At 40.3% G+C, this 23,065-nt stretch overlaps 1 long non-coding RNA gene across 1 annotated transcript; it reads right to left on the bottom strand.

Moving 5' to 3' along the window:
* Positions 1 to 2,728: 2,728 nt before the first annotated feature.
* LOC123846182 (uncharacterized) lies at positions 2,729 to 22,391 on the bottom strand. The gene is made up of 4 exons (XR_010412321.1): positions 22,202 to 22,391; positions 18,330 to 18,504; positions 5,932 to 6,047; positions 2,729 to 4,721 (listed from the first exon to the last, which is right to left on the bottom strand). It is a non-coding gene; the product is annotated as an uncharacterized LOC123846182 (long non-coding RNA).
* Between the last annotated feature and the right edge of the window lie 674 nt (positions 22,392 to 23,065).

Below are 23,065 nucleotides of genomic sequence, written 5' to 3'. Positions count from 1 at the left end.
GTTCCAAGCTGTTTGTTTAGATAAGCATCAAAGTTTGGGACTCTGATCTGTACTCAAGAGACCTTTGATCCTGTGCACCTTGATTTGGAAATCAAATTGGAACTCTAACAAGAAAGACTTGTCTCTTCCGCTACTTTCTGGTCTCAGCAAGGCCGGAAATACCAAGAGGCGGCTTCGTGGTAGTTTAGAACTTCCGCTTCCTGTTGTGGACGAAAGAAGCAGACACACATACAAACGTGAACCAAAACATACAGTGACCTTTTGCAATCCACCACAACATCCAGGTTAAATTTTGTTCCAGTATTGCCTGTTTACTTAACCAGTCAGTGTAAGCTTATGTGGCACCATGTCAAACCAAAACAAAGTCCGTGGAAGACTTTCAGGTCACCATGCACTGATTGCTTTGCTGGGGATCTTGAAAAAGAGCGAGAAACATTCTCTAGGAGTGGCATCTGGAAAGCCAGTATGATGTGTGAGCCAGATGATCAGTTACCAGCTTAGATGGCAATAAAGCTTGCTTAGTTCTCAGTGCCTCCAGGCAGTGGTTCTCAAACTTTGTGTGCAGCCTACCGGCATGGAGGGCTGGTTAAAATGCAAATTACTGGGTCCATCCCACCCAGACCACGGTTTCTGATTCACTAAGTCTGGGGTAGAGTCAGAGAATTTGTGATTGTAACACATTACCTGGAAATGCTGATTCTGCTGACCTGAGGATCACACTTGGAGACCCACTGCTTTAAGTGATTTTACCTGTGAAAATGGGGGAAATCCTTAAACCTTAGCAAATGTTGGGGTTTCATTTTAAAGAGGAAGTGAGACAGGAGCACATGGTTTAGAATCAGCCGTACTTGTGATTTGAATCTGGACTTGTCCAAAGCTGTGAGTCCTGGCAAATTACCTAACTCTCTGAACCATACTTTCCTTATCTGTAAAATGGAGAAAATAATCATAACCTGTATCTGAGAACCAAATGAGATACTGGATGTAAGGTGTCTGGTACATGGTATTCTATAAATGGTTATTTTTATTTAAAAAATTACAGATAATCTTAGTAAATAAACAAACACACATTCAGATGCAGGCAATAATCTCTGAGATCTAAGCACAGGAGAAACTTTGGTCAGGATACAATATGGGTTTGTACTGGATTGAGATTCAATAAAGAGAAATTGGTACAGTTTAAAGAACAATCTTGTTCCTTTAAAATAAAAATCTCTCATAGGATTCCTGGTGCTTTCTTGAAAACTATCACTAATTCCTATTTCTTTATTGCCATCTTAAACTCATTCTAACATTTATTTCTTTATTCTGTCTCTTGCTGATATATTTCTCTACTCTGCTGTTATACAGAAAGAAAGAAAGCAAAAGAAAGAAAGAAAGAAAGAAAGAAAGAAAGAAAGAAAGAAAGAAAGAAAGAAAGAAAGAAAGAAAGAAAAGAAAGAGAGCGTGAAAGAAAGAAAGAAAAAGAAAGAAGGAAAGGAAGGAAAAAGGAAAGGAAGGAAGAAGGGAGGAAGGGAGGGAGAAAGGGAGGAAGGGAGGGAAGGAGGGAGGAAGGAAGGAAGGAAGGAAGAGATTCTTTTTTCTAATATGGAAAATTCTAGGGGCTCTAAACTCCTATGTAGTAGAGTTAACACTCCAGTTACCAAATCAGAGTCTAAGCATAAGGGATAATTAACAAATTGAAGAAATTGAAGAAAATTAACAACATATGTTAATGAACTAATCTAGTAACATTAAAAATTAATTTATACTGCCCAGTTTCCATGTTAATGAGGCATCTGTGCACTTCGATCAAAGTGATAGTATATTATATCCAAAAGCAAAGGGAGAGCCAGAAGCTCCCCACTGCTTTCAATGACTAAAAGTGGGCTCAACCCAAAGTTAGATAAAAAGGAATGGTTCATGCATTTATTAGGTGTATATTCATTGTGAACTTACTGTGGTCTCTCTGTGATGTGGGGAATATACTTATGAGTAAGAGACACCCAGGTGCTCACCTCATAGAGGTTATAGTCTAAATGTTAATCAAATCAGCACACAAATACATAAAAAAGAGAAACAGTGATGTGATTGGTGCAATGGACCAAAAATATGGTCTAAACCATACAGTGATGATGGGTTTGGGGCAGCACAGATGAGAGCCTGCAGGAGCTCGCAGAGCCTGTGCGAAGTCGTAAAGTAACAGGAGCATGATGGTACATGTGAAAGTATGAAAGGAGACCAGAGAGGCTGGAGGGGAGAGCTAAGGCTACGCCAGGACCATGAGGTGCCTTGCAGGCCAGGCAAGTAGGTCTTCATCCTAGGAACAGTGGGAAGCCCCCAAAACGGTTTTAATCACGGAACTGGCATAATCTAATTAACATTTGCAGATCACTTGGGGTTCAGGGTGTTAAATAGGTTACCAGATGTGGGGTCATGGGGCTGAGGAAGGGGGACTCAGTGGCAAAGGGGTGGTAGTGGAAAGAGTCAGTGTGGTTTGGGGCACTACCGGGACAGCCCATGTGGGAGAGAAATGATGGTAGATTGGACTTTGTGGTGATGGAATAGTTAGTTATTCTTTGTAACATTCTTTTGTGGAAATTTGTGCAAAGAAGAAAAAAAAAAAAAGCCATTTCTCCAGGGAGTCCAGGTATCGATGTGTCTACAAGCCTCCAGAGGGACCACATGCTCATTCAAAGTCCCCTCAATACCCTGACAGGACTTCAATGTGGCTCTAATTCACACTGTCACATGACCAGTGACCAGTGTCACTTAATGAGTGACACTTCGTTTTATTTCAGAGTTATTGGATAGATTGCCCAATACCCATCACCTCGGTGCTTGAAGTCACCATTCGCATTTCCTCTTTTGTGTGGTAAAGGTTTATAATTTTTCAGGAACCCCTTGGAATCAGTGCCTCCCAGAGGAAAAATTTAATTTGCTTTCTGGTTAAGCCACCAGTAAGGATTAGATACACATGAACTGAAAATGAGCTTCTGGAAAAATAGGGCTGAAGGGCTTCCTTAGTAGGCCTTAGGAGATGACAGAAGAGGAAGGAGTGTTGAAGCAGAGGGCAGAAAGAGAGGACGGGACACTAAAACAAACGTGTCTCCTTTCTCAAGTTTGCTGGGGCCAACCTTATAAATGAGGAGCTAGGGCAGGCTGTTACAGAAAGGAGGCTACCATTTTCAGTTGCTTTTACACAATACCCTCCCTCTAGAGAGTATCAACCAGGAATGAGGATGAATTCCAGCACATATTTTCTTATTGTACCCTCCCTGATTGGAAATGAACCCCGTAAAGGCAGAGAGCTGTGTCTGTGAACATAGACTTCCTGTCCATCACAGCTCAGGAAATCACTACTTCTCCATTCCCATCCATTTTTGTGCGGAGGTCATGTTGAATGCAGATGTTCGATATTTGCCATTGAATCCTTCCTTTGTCCTATACATTGAATAGAGTATATATATTTCCATATTATTGAAGAGAGTGTACATAAAGTGCTCAGCACAGTGCTTGCCTTATTACAGGTAGCTCTAGGAGTTTCAGACTTTTATTATTTAATCAATGAAAATGAGTGGTTGAGGATTAATAAATAAGATTACCTTTTCCTAGGCCTTGCTGATTCAAACACAATCCAGAGTGAAAAAACAATGGAAGACTTCACTATAGGAAACAAACTGAGGGTTGCTGGAGGGAAAGTGAGTTGGGGGATGGGGTAACTGGGTGATGGGCATTAAGGAGGGCACATGATGGGATGAGAACTGAGACTTACACGAAACTGATAAATTATTGAACACTACATCTGAAACTAATGATGTACTATAAGTTGGTTAATTGAATTTAAATTAAAAAAAAAAAACAATGGAAGAAGGTTGATATACCTACTGTTAACTTACAAGGTCTGTGTCAACCCTTTTGATTACCTCAAGAAAGTCCAGTTCCGTTAAACCACACTTCACCATCTTCTCATCATCTTCAGTGACAACATTAGAGTATTCAATGGATGCTACAGAACTGTACTGAAAGTTGGGAAAATAGAGTGCTTGCCATTAAAACAGTGTGCATCAATATTTGGCCTTAGCTTTCACTGCTGTTAACAGTAGTTTCTAAGATAAATTGAGCTTTCTATAAAAATAAATCCAGTGTTGGAAATCATAATTCATACCAGACTCAGGAAAAAAGAGCGTTGCTGAAAAAACACAGTTGAAATGGTATTCTTGCCAGAAGCCATATACCATTCTGCGATTTATTCCCTTTTTAGTGGAAGGACTTCAAAGCCATAAGTATACACATATGCTACAAGTATGTCTAAAATCTAAATGTAGGAACCTCTGAACCAACTTCCACATGATACAATTAGCAATTCTATCATTTATACCATGAGATAATATTGAAATGAGGAGATGTAGAGATTGAGAGATGACATAAAGGACCCAAACAAAGAATAGTAAGGTTTGGGAGAGAGAGCCTTTCTACAATACCAAGGTCATCAATAATCCCCCATCACCTTTAGGATACAATCTGAGTTTCTTTATATGTCCTGCAACTTCCTTCCAGATCTGATCCTTCAAAAACTCACAAATCAGTATATATTTGGAGTAACTGTTTCCAAAGCAAAGAGAAGCACGGAGAGTCGTAATCTAAAAAAGAAAACACAGCTCTGAGAGATGGTAGAGGTGATGTTCTAGTGTCCATTCTGCTGCCAACCATGCTCAAGCTACTTTTCGTCATCTGTGAACCTGGGGGAGAAGCAAAGGGACAGCTGAAATCAGTCATGTGCTCTAACAGTTTACCAATTCACTTGAATTTCTACTTTATCGTCAGAATTGCTGGGCACGTCCGCGAGGCTTATGACTGGTCTGTTTCACCTCTTATTCTTTCTTTCCGAACTGTGTCATTGATTAACATAAATTTAAGAAGTAATTGCTAATAGTTTGAATACGGATATCTTTTTTTTTTTTTTAAAGATTTTATTTATTTATTCATGAGAGACAGAGAGAGAGAGGCAGAGGGAGAAGCAGGCTCCCAAGGAGCGGGGAGCCCGATGCGGGACTCGATCCCAGGACCCTGGGACCATGACCTGAGCCGAAGGCAGACGCTTAACCATCTGAGCCACCCAGGCGCCCACGGATATCTTTTTAAAGTGTTAAAAGGACTTACTGATAGTGGAAGGCAAGCAGTGAAACTCATGCGTTTATTGATTTTATTGCAATGTACAAGTTTTTTAAACTCCAAATTTAGTACTTTACCAATCTGTTTCCTTTAACATTCCTTTGAGAATGATCCTTTAACTTTCAACTGGGTTGCAAAAAGGTTGTTTTTGTAATATATCACACTGAAGCAATTCAAGTTTATGCTAATTCTAAAATCTAAGGAAACCCTCCTTAGAGCCATTCATCAGAGGATATTTTTGGTGTCTTTCACAGTGATATTAAGAATTTTTTAGTATGCAAGTTTTCCCAAAGGTTTTTCAAAATAAGCATGTTTCTAAATAGGGTTTTAAAAGAAATCTAACAAAAGCAAAGATAGTATGGTGGCGGCTGCTTAGAAAAGAAAAAAAAAACAAACCCTTATCATTGGTCTACAAAGATTTCTTATAAGAAGCCCATGGTGCTTAAATAAAATTCTAAAATACGTATCAGGTTTCGATACAATAATACAAATTAGTAGGTTATAAAGTACATAAATATAAAGTGACTGGCCCAAAACATGTAACACCATCTTACCACTAACTACTCTAAATTTCATCTAAAACAATCCAGCCCCCAGAAATCAAGTATAATCCTGTGTAGATACACTTTTAGGCATTTCTAAAATCTGAATTCTGCCAGGAGCCAGCTTCCTGGGAGTCTTCTCTCGGCTTTCTCCTTAACATCTCCCCAGCCTAGCTCCCCGCCTGCCTAGCGTCTCCCCCCCTGTGTTCCAGAAGAGCCCCAGGGTGCTGCTCACCTCCTGTGGAGGCACCCAGGTGAAATTCTGAGACTGGAGCAGTGACATTCAAATCAACTGCACGGATCATCAAGGCACTGGTGATGGAATTTTCAAGTATGTGGCTGAGCTGCGTTCTGGTGGAAAAGGAAAGAGACCTGATTTCAAGTGTAATAATTAGGATTTGCACACTTGGGAAAAAAAGCATTAGTCAGAATCTCACCGTCACTCAAACAGGTGCTGCAGGATCTAGAGAAGTTTGTGTCACATGAGAGTGACAGAGATAAGATGTTACTATAAAACTGCCTCCCAGAGAGCTGAGGAGACTTCTGTCTGGCCTGCTAGGCTCAGGGAAACTGGCAAAGCCTGAAGCCCATCTGGATCTATATCAGAAGACAGGAAAACAAAACAGATGAGGGAAGGATACAAGGTGAAGGATTCAAGAGAGCCTGTGCGAACTGAGTTCATGGCACAGATTTTAGCAGGAGAGAGACCTAGGAGAGAAAATTTGAAGAGGTTCACTATGCTATGGATGAGATCTCTCCCAGAACTTTTTGGGGGACGTTGCAATCAATATGTAGTTTCTCTTTAATTAACTTTCCCTGCCTGGTCAATATTGTTTGTTTGTTTGTTTTAAGATTTTATTTATTTATTTGACAGAGAGAGAGAGAGCGAGAGCAGGAACACAAGCAGGGGGAGTGGGAGAGGGAGAAGCAGGCTTCCCGCGGAGCAGGGAGCCCGACGTGGGGCTCGATCCCAGGACCCTGGGACCATGACCTGAGCCGAAGGCAGACGCTTAACGACTGAGCCACCCAGGCGCCCCTGCCTGGTCGATATTGTTTTGAGTGTGACACCATCTGTAAGGGTTCTGTTAGTCCCTCAGGTATAACTAGTAGTCAACCTTTCCAAGATGAGGGTACTTCACTCCTGAAGGTCCTCAGAAAGAGTTCTAATCACTCTGCTTAGCACTGCATGATCTGACCCCTACCTTGGTTCAGTCACATCTCCTTCCATCACCCAAAATCTATGCTCCAGCCACATATAAAATGGATTGTTCCCAAAATGCACTGCTGTAATATTGTGCCTTATAATAAGAAATACATATTTGGTCTTTCTCTTGTTGCTGGCACAAAGCTCCTAAACCCATTTAAGTTTCCTAAGTGTTGACAGAGGTAAAGAGGTCTTTTGTTATGTTAATAAGATGACTTTTATTAACCTAAATTTGGAGGTGGGCTGGCTGCCTGGGGATTGAGGGTTGGAATTTTCAATTCCACCCTTGGGGAGAGGAGAGGAGCTGAAGGTTGAGTCAATCACCAATGGCCAATGATTTAATCAGTTGTGCCTATGAAATGAAGCCTCCATAAAATTCCAAAAGGACAGGCTTCAGAGAGCTTCTGGGCTGGTGAGCATTTGGAAATGTGGGGAGAGTTGCTTGCTTAGAGAGAAGAGGAGCTCTGCGTACCTTCCCACATCCCTTGCCCTATGCATCTCTTCCAACTGGCTGTTCCTGAGTTGTATCCTTTTATGATAAACTGGTGATCTAGTAAGTAGAATGTTTCTCTGAGTTCTGGGAGCCACTTTAGCAAATGAATCAAACCCTAGGAGGGGGTTATGGGAGCGTCTGATCTTTAGCCAGTTGGTCAGAAGCACAGGGAACAATCTGACTTTGTGACTGGCTAAAGTGATGAGGCAGTCTTTGAGGCTGAGTCCTTAAATTGTGGGAGCTGATGCTAGGCAGTCTTTGAGGCTGAGCCCTTAAATTGTGGGAGCTGATGCTATCTCTGGCTAGATAGTGTCAGAATTGAGTTGAATTGTAGGACACCCAGCTGGTGTCAGAGAATCACTTGGTGGTGTGAACACATGCACACACATATTGTGATCTCATAGGTCTTCAGACTTTCACACTCGCTTCTGCTCCCTGAGCTTGAAATGCATTCCTACCCCATTCATCCACCCATACAATAAGTATTTGTTGAGCACCTACTATGTGTTAACTACTGTTCTAGGCACTGAGTGACCAAAATGGTGAACAACAACTACAACAACAATAACAAAGCAGTGAACAAAACACACAAAAAGCTGCTACCTACTTGTGTTGCACATTCCCTTGGGTGACTCTTCATGCCATTCAAAATATACTCCAAAATCAATGAGATGTAGTGTGTGGACCTTTCTGAATCTCGAAAAAAAATCTTGAGACAGATGAAATTTGAATCTGAGTGGATATTTGAAAATATTAAGAAATTATTATTGATTTTTAGGTGAGACACTAGGATTGTAGTTACGACTTTTTAAATAAAAACAAGAATCTTTGTCTCTTGGAGATACATACCAAAATATTTATGGATACAATAATATGAGGTCTGGAATTGGTTTCAAAATAGTCCATTGAGGGCTTGGGGGCAGTGAGGAGAGTACGGATGAAACAAAATTGCCACTTGTAAATAGTTGTTAAATCATCTCTCTACTTTGGTATATGTTTGAAATTTTCCATCTCACAAAGTTTTTAAAAAGGAAGAAAAAAAAGTAAAGAACCATTGGGCTTCCTGCCCCCCTACAAGCCTTCCCTGGGGCTCCAATCCCAGCTCTACTTCCTGAAAGCCAAGGGCCCCTTTGCTCTCCTAGTCACTTGGGTCCCCTTATCATTACACCATTTCATGACTGTCACCTCGTGTATCATTCCCATGGGACAGTCAGCCAGTTGAGGACAGGGACTGACTGTGTCTTTCTAATCATTCTCTTTCATCAGCTCCAGCTATAATGCCCAGCAGAAAAATAGACACTGGGCATCATCTCTGCAAATGAAAAGCCAAAGTCTATAATAATTAGATTTTAATGAAGGTGACATTGGTTTCAAGGGAACAGAAACTTGGTAGCTGTCTTCTGTACTACGGAAAATGATCTGGCAGATGTGATTCCATTCACTCAACACATAATTTTTGAGTCCCCCCAATGTGTGAAAGATACTGCGGCTGGGGACCAAATACTCCCTGTTAACAACTGTCTTTTTTACTTCGGAGCATCCATGAAAGACTTCGGGGGAGGCAGCTGTGTCCAGGCGCACGTGCGCACACACACACAGTGAGTTGTTTTCTCATGGTTGGTCCCTTCAGGGTCTAGTTGAAGCAAGCAAACAAACAACAAAGTTAGCATCCCTGTAACAGGATCCAGCATCTCCGCTTGTTTTCTGTACTGTTTTCATGAGCAACGTAAGATTCTTTGTCATTTAAAATGGGTGCTAGCCCTCTTCAATAAAAACTAAGCTGAAAATAAAAACAACTTCAGTTTTTCCTCTGAGACTTATTTTCTTTCTAAAAAATTAAAAGATAAAATATATATGTAAATTCTTTATTCTTTTTTTTTTTTTTTTTTTTTTTGCAAGAGAGAGAATGAGAGACAGAGAGCATGAGAGGGAGGAGGGTCAGAGGGAGAAGCAGACTCCCTGTCGAGCAGGGAGCCCGATGCGGGACTTGATGCGGGACTTGATCCTGGGACTCCAGGATCATGACCTGAGCCGAAGGCAGTCGCTTAACCAACTGAGCCACCCAGGCACCCCTGTAAATTATTTATTCTACTAATAATATGAAACTTGCTAAGTCCTACAGATTTCAGTAAGTAGGGAAGGTTAAGAGTCACTGATCCCCAACCTCTCCCAATTCCAAATTAAGCACAAATAATAAAATCCGTGTTGTGATAAGGTGAGATGGATAATGCACTCTAGTTTTGAGATATTCCTCTCTTCTAGGGAGATTACTTGCCTCAAGTTGAGTAAAACTACATCATCTGCCAAGAAAAATTCACATCAAATAGAGTACTTTGAAAGAACATACATTTAACTAATCCACTTTACTCTTTTACCATATCTTTGTACTTAACTTTGTTAAGTGCTTGAGGTGTGTCAACACTTCAAAACCTGTGATCATCTTACTCAATGATGGCATAGTCTGACAGCTTTTTTTTAATTGTTTAAAAATTTAAAAAATTTTTTATTTTGTTTTATTTTTTTTAGAGAGAGAGTGTGAGGGGGAGGGGAGGGAGGAGCAGAGGGAGAGGAAGAGAGAGAATCTTAAGCAGGCTCCATGCTAAGCGTGGAGCCAGGGTGGGGGGCTCAGTTTCACAACCCTGAGATCATGACCTGAGCCCAAATCAAGAGTCAGTCGCTTAACCGACTGAGCCACTAGGCGCCCCCAGAGATTTTCTTAATACAATTAATTCCATCAATTCTGAGATAAAATATACTTTGCAAAAGCTACTAATAGTGCACAGAGTGTTACAAAACAGAAGCCAGGATCACTGTTGCAAATTCTCTAACACACCTGTACTAAGCCAACTTATCATGGTGTACACCATCATAGGATCCCACAGGGCATGCACCTCAAAGAAGCTGACCACATTTTAGCTGAATGAGCAAGTGAATGAATCTCATAAGTTTGGACTAAGGAAGCAGGGTCATATATTAAAAGTCCATGTTAGAGAAGAATACACATACATATAGTTACTATTCTAAGAACATACTAAAGTCAAATATTATATCTTGATAAAAGATTTTAGAGAAATTCCTTTAATAATAGCCAATTATCTGAATATATTTTGACCAATTATCTGAATATAAATAATTTTTAAATAAATATTTTAAAATAAATAATATTTTTAAATATTCAAGTGTGTTTAAAATATTTATGTATATTAACTTATAGTAGTAAGTTTCACCTACAAAGAAATATTTTATTAAATCAAGAGGAGTGCCTACCTATTCCTGACTTTCAATGTTTTCTAGTATGAGGGACAGCACCCAGTTGCCAACACCAGAAACCTGCCTTGAACTCTATTTTGGATTCTCCCTTTCTCCTAGCCTCATCTACCTGATTACCAAAGTGCATTTTGTCTATTACCTAAATTTTCTCTTGTCTGCCTGAGAAATTCCCACTTTCTCTCACACCTGAGCCACACCTGACTCTGCCAAGCTGACTTAGAACTTCCTAACAACTCATATATACTTCAATCAAATTTCTAGTATAGTATATTCTTATATTTTCATGATTTGAACCTATCCTCCCTTAAGAATGGGGTGGATTAGGTAGGGGCGCCTGGGTGGCTCAGTCAGTTAAGGGTTCTGGGATCAAGCCCTGAGTCAGGATCCCTGCTTCTCCCTCTCCCTCTGCCTCTCTCCCCAGCTTGTGCTCTCTCTCTCAAATAAAATCTGAAAGAAAGAAAGAAAGAAGAAAGAAAGAAAGAAAGAAAGAAAGAAAGAAAGAAAGAAAGAAAGAAAGAAAGAAAGAAAGAAAGAAAGGTGGATCAGAGCCAGTTCAGGCTAGGTAAGACTGATGGGGCAAACCAATATCCACAAGAGGGAGCCATAAATCAGGAATCAGAGATCAGAAACCAGCCCTCCAATCAAGGGATCAGGTTAAAATGGTACCTAGAAGACAAAGCTAAGATGTAGGAAATGGAGGAGAGAATAGAAATGAGAGCAAGTTACGGGTGCCTGGGTGGCTCAGTTGGTTAAGCAACTGCCTTCAGCTCAGGTCATGATCCCAGGGTCCTGGGATCGAGTCCCGCATCGGGCTCTCTGCTCCTTGGGAGCCTGCTTCTCCCTCTGCCTCTCTCTCTCTCTGTCTCTCATGAATAAATAAATAAAATCTTAAAAAAAAAAAAAAGAAATGAGAGCAAGTTAGTAAAAGGAAGAGGGTCCAGAAAGATTGCCACAAACGTGGGTGGGTCATTTACCTGAGAGAGTTATGGTCCATGGGAATATTAAGCTGTTTAACAGAACCAAGTCAAGGCAATCTGGAATGTTCCGTTTATGCACCAAATGAATGCTAAGCTATTGGGAGGGCAGTGGTCTGAGCTCCTCTCCCAGGTAAGTGGAAATGAGGGCTTTGGTTCAGCTGGGATTCCAAAGCTGAAGGATATGAAAGAGTCTGTAGGTGAGCTGGTTGCTGTGGGGTGAGAGTAGAGGGTAACTGAATCTATGGCTCAGGACCCAAAAAGAGGGTGGAAGGAGCCACAGAGACTCCCGAGTTCTTATTCGTTTATTCAATAAATATGTATTAAGGCCTAACATGGGCCAAGGGCTGTGCCCGTGTCTTAGTCAGCCCAAGCTGCCATAACAAAATCCCATAGACTGGGTGGCTTAAAGAGCAGGCATTTATTTCTTCCAGTCCTGGAGACCCGAAGTCCAAGATCAAAGTGCCAGCAAGGTGGTGTCTGGCCAGCGCTCCCTCCTTGGGTTGCAGATGTGCACCTTTTCACTGGACCTCCACAGGGCCTCTCTTCAGTGTGTGCAGGGGGAGAGAGCCAGAGCAAGTTCTCTGGTATCTCTTTCTATATGGGCACTAATTCCATCATGAGGGCCCCACCCACATGATCTCATCTAAACCCATTTATCTCCAAAGCTCCCATCTCTAACTACCAACCCCTTGACAGTTAGGGCTTCAACATATGAATGGAGGGGAGACACAAGGTCCATAGTGACCAGAGTGCTTTCACATTGACGGTGGAGCAGATCCTTTACAAGTGAGAGAATGTGACAGAAGGGAGAAACAAGGTTTTAAGGAGAACGTATTTCAGGGGTTGCTAATCTAGTCATCAAGTTTAAGGAAATGGTAGAAGACAAGAATGGGACCCAAACCAGGGTCAGAAGCAAAGAACCTGTGCAGTAATAAGAAGAGCCAGGGAAGCTGAGGACAGCAGCCTGGGGAGACCAGCAGAGGTAGCAGCCTATGGGGTGCGGGTTCCTTGTGGTGGCTGAACCCAAGGGGAGGGCAGGTGAAGTGTTGAACCTGTTCAGAAATGAGGGAAGGGGTCTTAGATTCAAGTTCCCCTTCAGGCTGTATGTAGCAAGCATGCAGCCGTCAATAAATATTTGGGGAGTAACTTAATAGAACTCTCCTGCTTTTAAAACTGATTTGATTAGTCTGATCCATGAAGAGTACTTTCTTTAAAAAAAAAAAAAAAAGATTTTATTTATTTATTTGACAGACAGAGAGAGGGAACACAAGCAGGGGGAGTGGGAGAGGGAGAAGCAGGCTCCCCACTGAGCAGGGAGCCCGATGCGGGGCTCGATCCCCGGACCCTGGGACCATGACCCCAGCAGAAGGCAGACGCTTAACGACTGAGCCACCCAGGTGCCCTGAAGAGTACTTTCTTAACCCATTCATTCTTGTCAACTTCCTCTCCGGTTGCCCAGTTTATAGATAATCTAGTTCCTTTTCTTCTTTCCACTACCTTATTTTTCCCTCCTGTTCCTCCTGACTCTCCCTGAACATAAAGAGCTTTTTGAATCTTAAGAAACCAAAGAACAGAAAGGGGATGAAGCTGAGCCATCGAGTCGGATACTTTTAAGGGGAAGTGATAGCAAAAGACTTGATGCACAAACAATCACTATTGGTGATTTTCCTTTGGCTATGTAATCCTTTGGTCTGGATGGGGCGGGGGTGGGGGGGCATGGCAAAAAAATTCACGAACCCCCATTTCGTTTTACCCCTAGAGAAAGCACCCAAGTGGCTTACAGTTCACAGCTAAAGAAATGCCATCTGGGTTCTTGGTGAAGCCGAGTTAGGACGTTATGTAATAGAGGAAGAAGCCTACAGGGAGAGCAAGGCCCCTGGATGCTTTGCCGCACGTACTGTCTTCCCACCGGTGGCCTGCAAAGTGGGGGCGTGCGCACGCACGTGGACCTTCCCGCAGCTGCTGCCCCTGGGCCCCTGGAGCTGCCTTCTCCGTGTCCTTGGCTGTGTTGCTGGGAATCTGTCAGCTCGATTCTCCTCACCCCTGGGGGGGAATAGCAGGAGGAAGTTCAGTCAGGGTCAAGGAGGCTTGTTTTCGCTTCCTCATCAATGGATTTACTCTATAAACTGATTTGTCCTGCCAAATAAAAGGAAATCCTCATTGTCTTTCGCACTTGAGCTTCCCTAACGTAAGCACGATCTCAGGAGTCGTGGTGAAGTCACAAACTTATTTCAGACACGCACGTTTCGTTTGTTTTTTCCTGGAATGATGATGAGATCAAGGCCTGTATCTATGAAACAATTCGTGAGGATTTCTGGGAAGTGTAAGGTGTTTCTCAGGGTTGATGGCCGGTGGTTTGAAGTTCTCTTACCCCTTTTCAGTTCTGTTAGGCTCCAGGGATTTTAATCCTGTTGCCTGAAACCCTTACAGAAAGGATTTCGTGATAAAACAGACATGTCCAAATGGCTAAATGTAGGAAAGCCCTACTTCGTGACCTAGACTGTGTCTAGTAATATTCAATTCCTCAAGTTTTGAGGATATTAAAAATGAGCCTTCCTAAAGTTGCTGGAAACCTTTATGTATTTCTTCAGACGACTGAAAGGATACCATAATTTAAGTACAAAAATATTATATCTCAAATGAGCTATAATCAGAAAAATAGTGTCTAAAACAAAACTGGCCATAAAAAATCATGAAGTTTTTAAATAATGGGGTGAAATGGCCTGAAAGATCAATGAAATAATCGCTATAGTCCTGTCACTTTGCAGATGAGGGACGCCAGGGCCACTCATGTGACGTGATTTGTACACAGTGGCAAAACTCATGGATGGAGAAACGGCACAATAGAGGTCTTCTATTCCTCAAAGTCCAAGGCTGTGCTACAGCAAATTCTAATCCACTGTACATTCTCCCTTCCCAAACTGCACATTTAGGAATACATGTTTCGTATTAACATTCCAAACTACTGTGAAGATTGAAGTCTATGTCTCCACGTATCTCCTTAAACATTTCCAAACGAGTTCCTTTTTTTCCAGTTTTTGCATTGCATTTGGACTTTATTCTTAACTCAAAAGCTTAGCATAAAAGCAAGTCTTTGGAATTTTTTTAAAAGATGGAGATTTCCTTTGTGTCTTAAACCTTAGAGCCTCCTCAGACCTTATTTCATCTTAGCTAGTTTGATTTTCCTTGGCCAGTGGTTTGAAGTTCTCTTACCCCTTTTCAGTTCTGTTAGGCTCCAGGGATTTTAATCCTGTTGCCTGAAACCCTTACAGAAAGGATTTCGTGATAAAACAGACATGTCCAAATGGCTAAATGTAGGAAAGCCCTACTTCGTGACCTAGACTGTGTCTAGTAATATTCAATTCCTCAAGTTTTGAGGATATTAAAAATGAGCTTTCCTAAAGTTGCTGGAAACCTTTATGTATTTCTTCAAACTCCTTTATTTTCATTTAACTAAAAAAGTATGTTCATCACTTACCTCCTTGCCACTTGAAATCCTTGTCTTATTTAGCCATAAAAGTCTAAATACAATTTAACACCTAACAAGAAAAGAGGTATAATTGGGAAAATGACAATTTTACTAAAATGAGCAGTATTTCTTAGAAAATCATAGGGAAGGGCGCCTGGGTGGCTCAGTTGGTTAAGCGACTGCCTTCAGCTCAGGTCATGATCCTGGAGTCCCGGGATCGAGTCCTGCATTGGGCTCCCTGCTCAGCAGGGAGTCTGCTTCTCCCTCTGACCCTCCCCCTCTCATGCTCTCTCTCTCTCATTCTCTCCCTCAAATAAATAAATAAAATCTTTTAAAAAAAGAAAGAAAGAAAGAAAATCATAGGGAAATGAATTCTCTGTGAGCTCTACAGCTGTTAGCCCTGAATAATAACCACCACCTTCTCTAAACTCCACCATCAAGGTATTGAATCCCAATATCCTTTGTCCAAGGTCAGGTATGGTCATCCCCTTAGAGATCTGAAGATAACAGATATACATCAATTAAATTACAAAGATGAAAGATAAATATTTGAGTGAAGACTTTATTTCTCCAGGCTGACTGCAGTTCTAAAGAATGAATATTAAATGAAAATTAGTAAAGAATTTTAATTCTATTTAGTATTCTTGAGACGTTCATCAGAAATAACCACTGACATGTCATTATCCAACAAGTTCAAAGTATTTCCTACTCGTGTTCTATATAATCATGCTGTCATAAGAATAATAATAATAAAAAAAAACCACTTTGATTTGACAGGAAGAGTTTTTCTCCCCCAGGAATTAAAAGGAGGGAAAAACCCAAGTTGTTGAGGGCAAAGATAATTGTTGTAGTATCAGTATTAAATTTAGCTACAGGCAATATTGATATATACTTTATGTCCAAAGAAAGCAATATCATTGGAATTGCTATAATGGACGAATAATTATTTTGCAATATAAACATGTATTTTGCCAAAATACCTCCCTTATGTAACAAAAAAGTGAGCAAGTTTAAAAACAGTGACTCATGACCACCTGCTACTTCTAAAAATCCAGGGATACGCATACCTATTATTCAGAGGCTAGTAATGCCCTCTAAATCTCTCTTTTTATTGTCTTCCTTTGTCAGCCAACTCACTTTATGGCTATTAAGTCCATAAAGCTTCTGAATCCTCTCCAGCTCATCTCATAACAAAAGTTGACCACCTGACATGCAGGCCTTGTTTTGTGAAAATATATTAATCCCACCTAAGACCATGATAACCTGAGTCAACAGTGAACACATTAGTGAAATACAATTGCTGGTTTATGGAGTTATTCCAGTTAGCCACTGAGCATGAGGCATCTTCTAGTTCTCCCATTGTTTAAAGATTCATTCAATTTGTCAGTAAGCTGAGTAGACATAAAAGATGAGGCAATGAAATCATGAGTTGATCTAGCCACTAAAATAACTCCCATTATTAAAAAAAAAAAAAAACCCTAATATTAATTCAATGTTTATTTAATAAGTCACATCTAGGTAGAGACTTTGAGCTATGACAAGTAACAATCTTCAAACTACAAAAAATTACTAAAATGCTTTATATCAAACATTTTTATTGACCTTTGGGACAGCTTAGAATCCTTGAAAGAAAATTAAAACCTCTAAACAGGTAAAACAAATTTATACCACCACTACTTCTACCAATGTAAAAAATATCTTGCATGCATTCTTTTCCAAAACAAAATTAAACTGAAGACCAGGATAGCTGATCTAGATGAGACCCTAAAAAGTACCTTGCATTAGCCCCCCATTTGATAGAGGGAAAAACTGAGGTCTAGCCAGGTTAAGTGATGTAGCGGCAAACACAGGTCAGTGGCTAGTATGTGAATAAATTGGAAAAGGGCAGAAGGTCACGAGTCTCTCTTCTCTGTTCTTTCCATGCAGGACAGAGTTCACTATCATCTCCGTGCCTCCCCTTTTAAGAACCTCTCTTCATATCCCCTTGTTCCAAGTGCCTAATCTAGGTACCGTCCCAACAGAATTAACTATTAAGTTTTTAAAATAATCTCTTATGGCAGCGGGTGGTCTTAAATCACGCTGTGAATAGGTGCTGCCTACCAAAAGTGTTCTCTGATCAAATTGGTTTGGGAAATTCAAGGGTAAACAAAGGTTTCTTTTCTGTAAGATTGTTTCAGGTCTTTAATATGTTGATGTGCTTCATGAATCTTGGGATGTGTATATCCCAACTTTATTTGATATGATTTCTTTTCTTTTTTTAAACAGAGCATATGTCAGACACTGTGATAAAGTAAAACATAATTTGGGAAACACTGTGACATAAGCTAATTCTTAATGAGCTGAGCTCAGATGCTCAGATGTGTCTTTTTCAGAAATGTAGATACTTCTTTTATAATTAGGAATGAAGTAGTTACTTTGAAAACTTGCAAATGACACAGTAGGAAATGAAACTGACCTCTATTTATACTAACCGAAGATAAGATATCCGGAGTATTTGCATTTTAAAATTGGCTTCAGGAAGATTGTAAAGGCTATAAGATGCGAAGAAATTGTAATTTAAGATGGCATTTCATGTACTGTGAATAGATGCTCTACCAGTTAACATCCAACGCCTTCACATATGGATCCGCTTCCTTGTAAAGCTGATCCTAATAATAGAGGTGCCGTCTACTGAGCGCCTCTGCCAGGCCGTGCTAAGCTCTTCACATTATTCACACAGCCCTTAAGGTAGAGCCTTTCAACATTCAAACCAACATGGTCTAGGTTTCAGGACTATGCTATTAACCTCATTATGGCACTCCTTCCGCAGCCCATCCTAATTACCAAAGCTCTCACGACTCTAACATAAACCCTGCTTTTTCTTTCATACCAGAGCTCCAGAAAGTGCCAGGATTTAAGCCAGGATTCTGTCTATATTTCAGAACCATTCCTCTCGCCTTATGTGGGAAATACTGAGCTTCCTTAGAGTAGGCACTTTGATTTCTGCAATGGATAACGATGCTACAAATTAGGCAGGGGCAGGGGATACAATCGAACTGATTCTAGTTCCAAAGAGGCTCAGAACCGTTCGTTGGATGGTGACCCCACTAGTTCACTGCAGTTACTGTCTTTTCTTTAAGTCCAGTGTTACTCAAAGTGTGGTCCGAGGACCCCTGCCGTTCCTCAAACTATTTGTAATGAGCTGTGATAAAGGGCTTGTTCCAGAAAAGAAATCAATTACCTGCACGCTATTTTGAGTGCAGTTGACAGTTGTTTTCAAGGCAAGAGCTTCACAATAAAGAAAGTCGTGTGCAGAAGTATGCTCTGGTGCAAACTCTCTGTCACCGCAGATGGTCAGGAACAGTTCCTTGCGCCGCACTGCTCCCATCCACCAGGTTTCCTCACGATCCCGAGGTCTGGGTGATAAAATAGAAAGAACATGGACTTTGGAATCATGCAGTCTGGGTTCCCCGTGACAATTCTGCTGCTCACTTGCTATGTATCTTGGGGAAATTTATGTAAACTCTTCAAGTCTCAGTTTTCTCATTTGTAAAATGGAGGAATCAATTGTTACTTTACAGGTTGGTTTTGAAGATTAAATCAGACAATGTTTTTTAAGTGCCTAACTATATAGTGACGGAATATTTGTTAATATGTTAATAAACCCCAGTCCCTCTTTGCTGTTGCCACGTGGCCTCCAATACATGAGATGGTATTTTTCATTGAGATGGGTTTTTTTTTTCATTGCAATTTTGGCCAATAGCAAAGCAGGAGGAAAAGGCAAGGAAGTACAGCAATGGTAGGAAGAACACAGACCCTTTTTAAAAAGCACAATTCTTAAAATTTACACAGAATAAAAAATCGTTTATTTTACTTTTTATCTTACTTTTTGTGCCAGATATCCTAGAGAAAGAAAGTAAGGTTTAGGGAGAAAGGTTATCCTATCTTTGATGATTTCCAAAAAGATCCAGTAAATACACACACACACGTCTCTGGTTATCCAAAAGAATTATTCCTTTTTGCTTTGCTCCAGTTTATTGCCTAAGAGTATCATATTAAATATAGTTAGAAAGGGATGGCAGCTTATGATTTGCCAAAGTTAATCAGTATTCACCACACATTTTTAAAAATTTTAAATAGGTTCTAAAAAAATAAAATAAGCATTAAAGTACACTGGTCTCCTTCTGTAATTGGCATATTATTAGTCCAGGCTTGACTCACACATCTGTCATTGTTAATAAACACGAGGAGAATCTTTGGAAAAGCATAGCAAATTCTTTCACATTTGAATAGCTATGGTAAGATGTGGCTGAATAAACCTACGGGAAGTTTCCAGATGACCCAGAGTTGGACTTTATGACATGGGTAATTATAGTTAACCCTGAACAGCACCTGTTTGAACTGCACAGGTCCATTTACATGCGGATTTATTTTGAGAAATACAGTACAATACTTTAAATGTATTTTCTCTTCCTTAAGATTTTAATAACATTTTCTATCCTCTAGCTTACTTTATTTTAAGAATGTAGTATATAATACATACAACATACAAAATATGTGTTGACCAACTGCTTCTGTAATGGGTAAGGCTTCTGGTCAACAATAGGCTATTAGTAGTTAAGTTTTGGGGATTTATAGGCAAGATATACATGGATTTTTGACTGCATGGAGTCCACTGTGCACCCTTAACCCCCCTGTTCAAGGGTCGACTGTAATATTTTGTTTTATTTGCAGCTCTTGCTGGCTTGAAAGTTTGCTTAAGTTTCATGATTTCATATTAGGACAGTACTTCCAATATATTCTCAGAATTTATTACTGAATGTATTTGTTACAGAATATTTCTGCTTACCACTGTGTGCTCTGATAGAAATATTAACAACAGAATCAATACATTGTTCATTTTAAGTACATAATCCTAAAGGAAAGTGTAGTCTAAATAAAAATGAAATAGAAAGTCAAATAAAGAATATGAATTTTTATCGTTTCACTCAGTGAATGCCTATAATTTTGATTTTTAAGAAAAACCCAATCTAATTCTAAATACATCTATTCAGCACAGTGACAAATAGACAAATACAATAAGAGTAGACCTTTCTCAATGTGCTTGCAACAATTCTACCTAACGTGTCTCTACAAATAGTTTCTCAGTCAGTAGAGATGGGATATCATGAATTATGTTACTTGACAGAGAAAAATCTTTTACCTAACATTCCATGTAGCTTGAGTGAATTCGTTGTTACGGCACATTTTCCTCACTTGTTAAAAGGGAGACAAAAGAAACTTCTTTCATGTGCTCTCCGTTCCTGCTTTGAGATTTCTCCACGGAGATTTTAAACTCCCCAGCTGCCCACATTACACATAAAAGGCACAGTAGAGAAGTAAGCAGCCATCCAACTACCTCAGACTTAGGGCTGACTTTTGACTCAATTATCTAAAACGTCAGGAAAATGACATCTTTTTAAATTACTTAAATGGCTGCCTCAATTTCTCCCACGAACTTTGTGGTAACCTCTATAGAGTTCCATAACCTTTAGAATGGAACCCCTCGCTTGCGACTGCGTTTTGAAAATAATCTTAATGAGACTCTACAGCTGAATACTGCTTTCCAGTCTCCGATGAAGGAGAGCACTAACCTTCATCCCTGAAGAGCTGTGACAATGTAAGCATAAAATATTTTTCTAGCATTTAGTCAGACAGATAAGCACAAATAAAACTCGTTAGAATGTGCTAAGTCACAACCGCGGCCATCACAATGGAAACGTGAGGCAAAAAACTTGTCAGGAGCTTATGGCCATGTTTTCATAGGGGAGGAGGAGCACGGAGAGGATGTATTCCTCTTCATTTATCTTGAGCAAATGTTTGCTTTGGTCTATTTTTGCTTTCTCTCCCACTTCCTACTAAACAAGCCACACTAGAATCAGTCATGTCAATATTTAAGGGACTCATTTAGCAGCTGCATTGTCTCCACTTCCTGTAATCACTGAACACTGATGTGTAGCTGTTTTCCACTTCCAAAATAAGTTTAAAACATAGCTATCCCCATCCTTACACCCTCTTCCCACAACCAATCTCTACATTTCAAATCAAATATCGGTTCATCGGTTCTGGAATCCTGCTTCGTCTGTGTTTCATACTGTGTGCTTTAAAGATGCTGCAGTGAAGATATAAAGTTAATCCATTAATTCAACCTACTGACCTTGTGAATCAGAACTCTCCAGTGATAAACCCTGGGCATCTACATTTTCTTATACTTTTGATCATTTCCTTTCCTTATTTGGAATCCTTATTAATCAGATATCAAATATGCTGGGTTGACTCTGATTTTCTTATCATTTCTTCCCTATGTTCCTTTTTTTTTTCTTTCTGTCTTTTTGTTCTCCTTTTCAGGATAGGCTTCAATTTTATCTTCCAGCTTTTCCAGCAATTTTTATTTTGCTTTCCAAGATCATGTTTATATTCTCTTCATTGTTCTTTTTTCATTGTGCCACTCTCTTTTTCTTTTAAATAGATGCAACATTTCTTCTCTCTCCAAGGATGTTAAAATTATAGTTCCTGTGAAGCTTTTTCATTCTCCTTGCATTAGCTCCATTTCCTGAGGGTTTTTTTCCCTTTGTTTGTCGTGGGGTCTCTCTTGGATATTAAAAGCTTCCTTTAAATATCTGGCAATCCTTGGTTGTCCCTGCATATATAATATTGGGGCATTATAAAGCGACTGGAAGCCAGAGCCAGGAGTTAGTAAGGCAAGCAAAATGCCTGGGACACAAAATGTAAGGGGGCGCACATGTACTCAGAACTGCACACATGCAATGTCAGGACTGTGCTCATTATGATTAGAGGAAGTGCTTCCTCAGGTTTTCCACTCGGGGCTTTCCCTAGCTTCACCTTGCTGGAAGCCCTGTGGGCATGAGTGGGGCTTAGAGAGGTGCAGAGTGTGGGAGAATCATAGGGGACTCAATCAATTGTGTATCAAAGGCCCCAAATATCTGTATCTGAAGATGTTTTCTCTGGGGAAGTCTAGGTTCTTCAGTGAAGGATCCTCAGCCTTTCTAAGGAAAAATGAGCCTGACTGGCATTCTGGAGCTTTACCCTGGGGGCAAAGGGGTTGAAGCTCACCATTCCACGTGCAGATGTTCAACACTCCCCTGTTTTCAGGTTGGCATTCCACTCTTCTTCTTTCGGGGCCCCAAGTCTTAAACCTCTCTGGCTCAGTTTCTCCAGACAACAAACTTCTCCTGAGGGAATGGGAGATATGTAGTCATCTGACTGTGACAGGTGAGCACAGGAAGCTGGAAGTCCTTTCTATTCCTTGTCCAGACTTTCCAACAATCTCGTTTTCATCTTCCAGACTTTTCCTTCCATGCTATCTTAGACCTGTAATTCCTGTAAATGTATGCTTTTCTTTCTTATTTTCCTTATTTGGGGTGAACTTTTAGAGAAGAGGGGCTGGAAATGTCTTGGCCCTCTCATTTTCACCTCTCTACTTAAAAAATATACTATTTCCCAAAAAAGTTTTCTCTTAAATGTTACCCAAAAGCTGTTTCCCAAACCAATCATCTTCATGAGCTACTTCTTTTTAGCAATTCAGTGGATCCAAACACAAGTGAATAGATTCTGTAACTCATATTTTTTTTTTTTTTTGAGAGAGAGAGAGTGCACACACACAGGAGGAAGGGGCAGAGGGACAAAGAGAGAGAGGGAATCTTAAGCAGGCTCCATGCCCAGTGTGGAGCCTGACTCGGCTCTATCTCACAACCCTGATATCATGACCTGAGCTGAAATCAAGAGTTGGACGCTTAACCAACTGAACCACCCAGGCACCCTGTAACTCACATACTTGCTACACTTCCAAACTTCTAATCAACCAAGAGTTATAAAGTGTTTAATATTTGACAAGGACTATCCTAGTCTGTAAGGGTAAAAAAGTAATTAAGAATGGTCTCTGCTTTGAATAGATTTGTAGTCTCTAGGGGGAAACAA

This window comes from Mirounga angustirostris, unplaced genomic scaffold (assembly GCF_029215605.1).
Source record: "Mirounga angustirostris isolate CCGP_5_RB_7025 unplaced genomic scaffold, mMirAng1.0.hap1 SCAF_6, whole genome shotgun sequence".
In the NCBI taxonomy this organism is placed as follows: Eukaryota; Metazoa; Chordata; class Mammalia; order Carnivora; family Phocidae; genus Mirounga; species Mirounga angustirostris.
The sequence above is the reverse complement of the archived record's forward strand: the minus strand, read 5'-3'. Positions and strand labels throughout refer to the sequence as shown.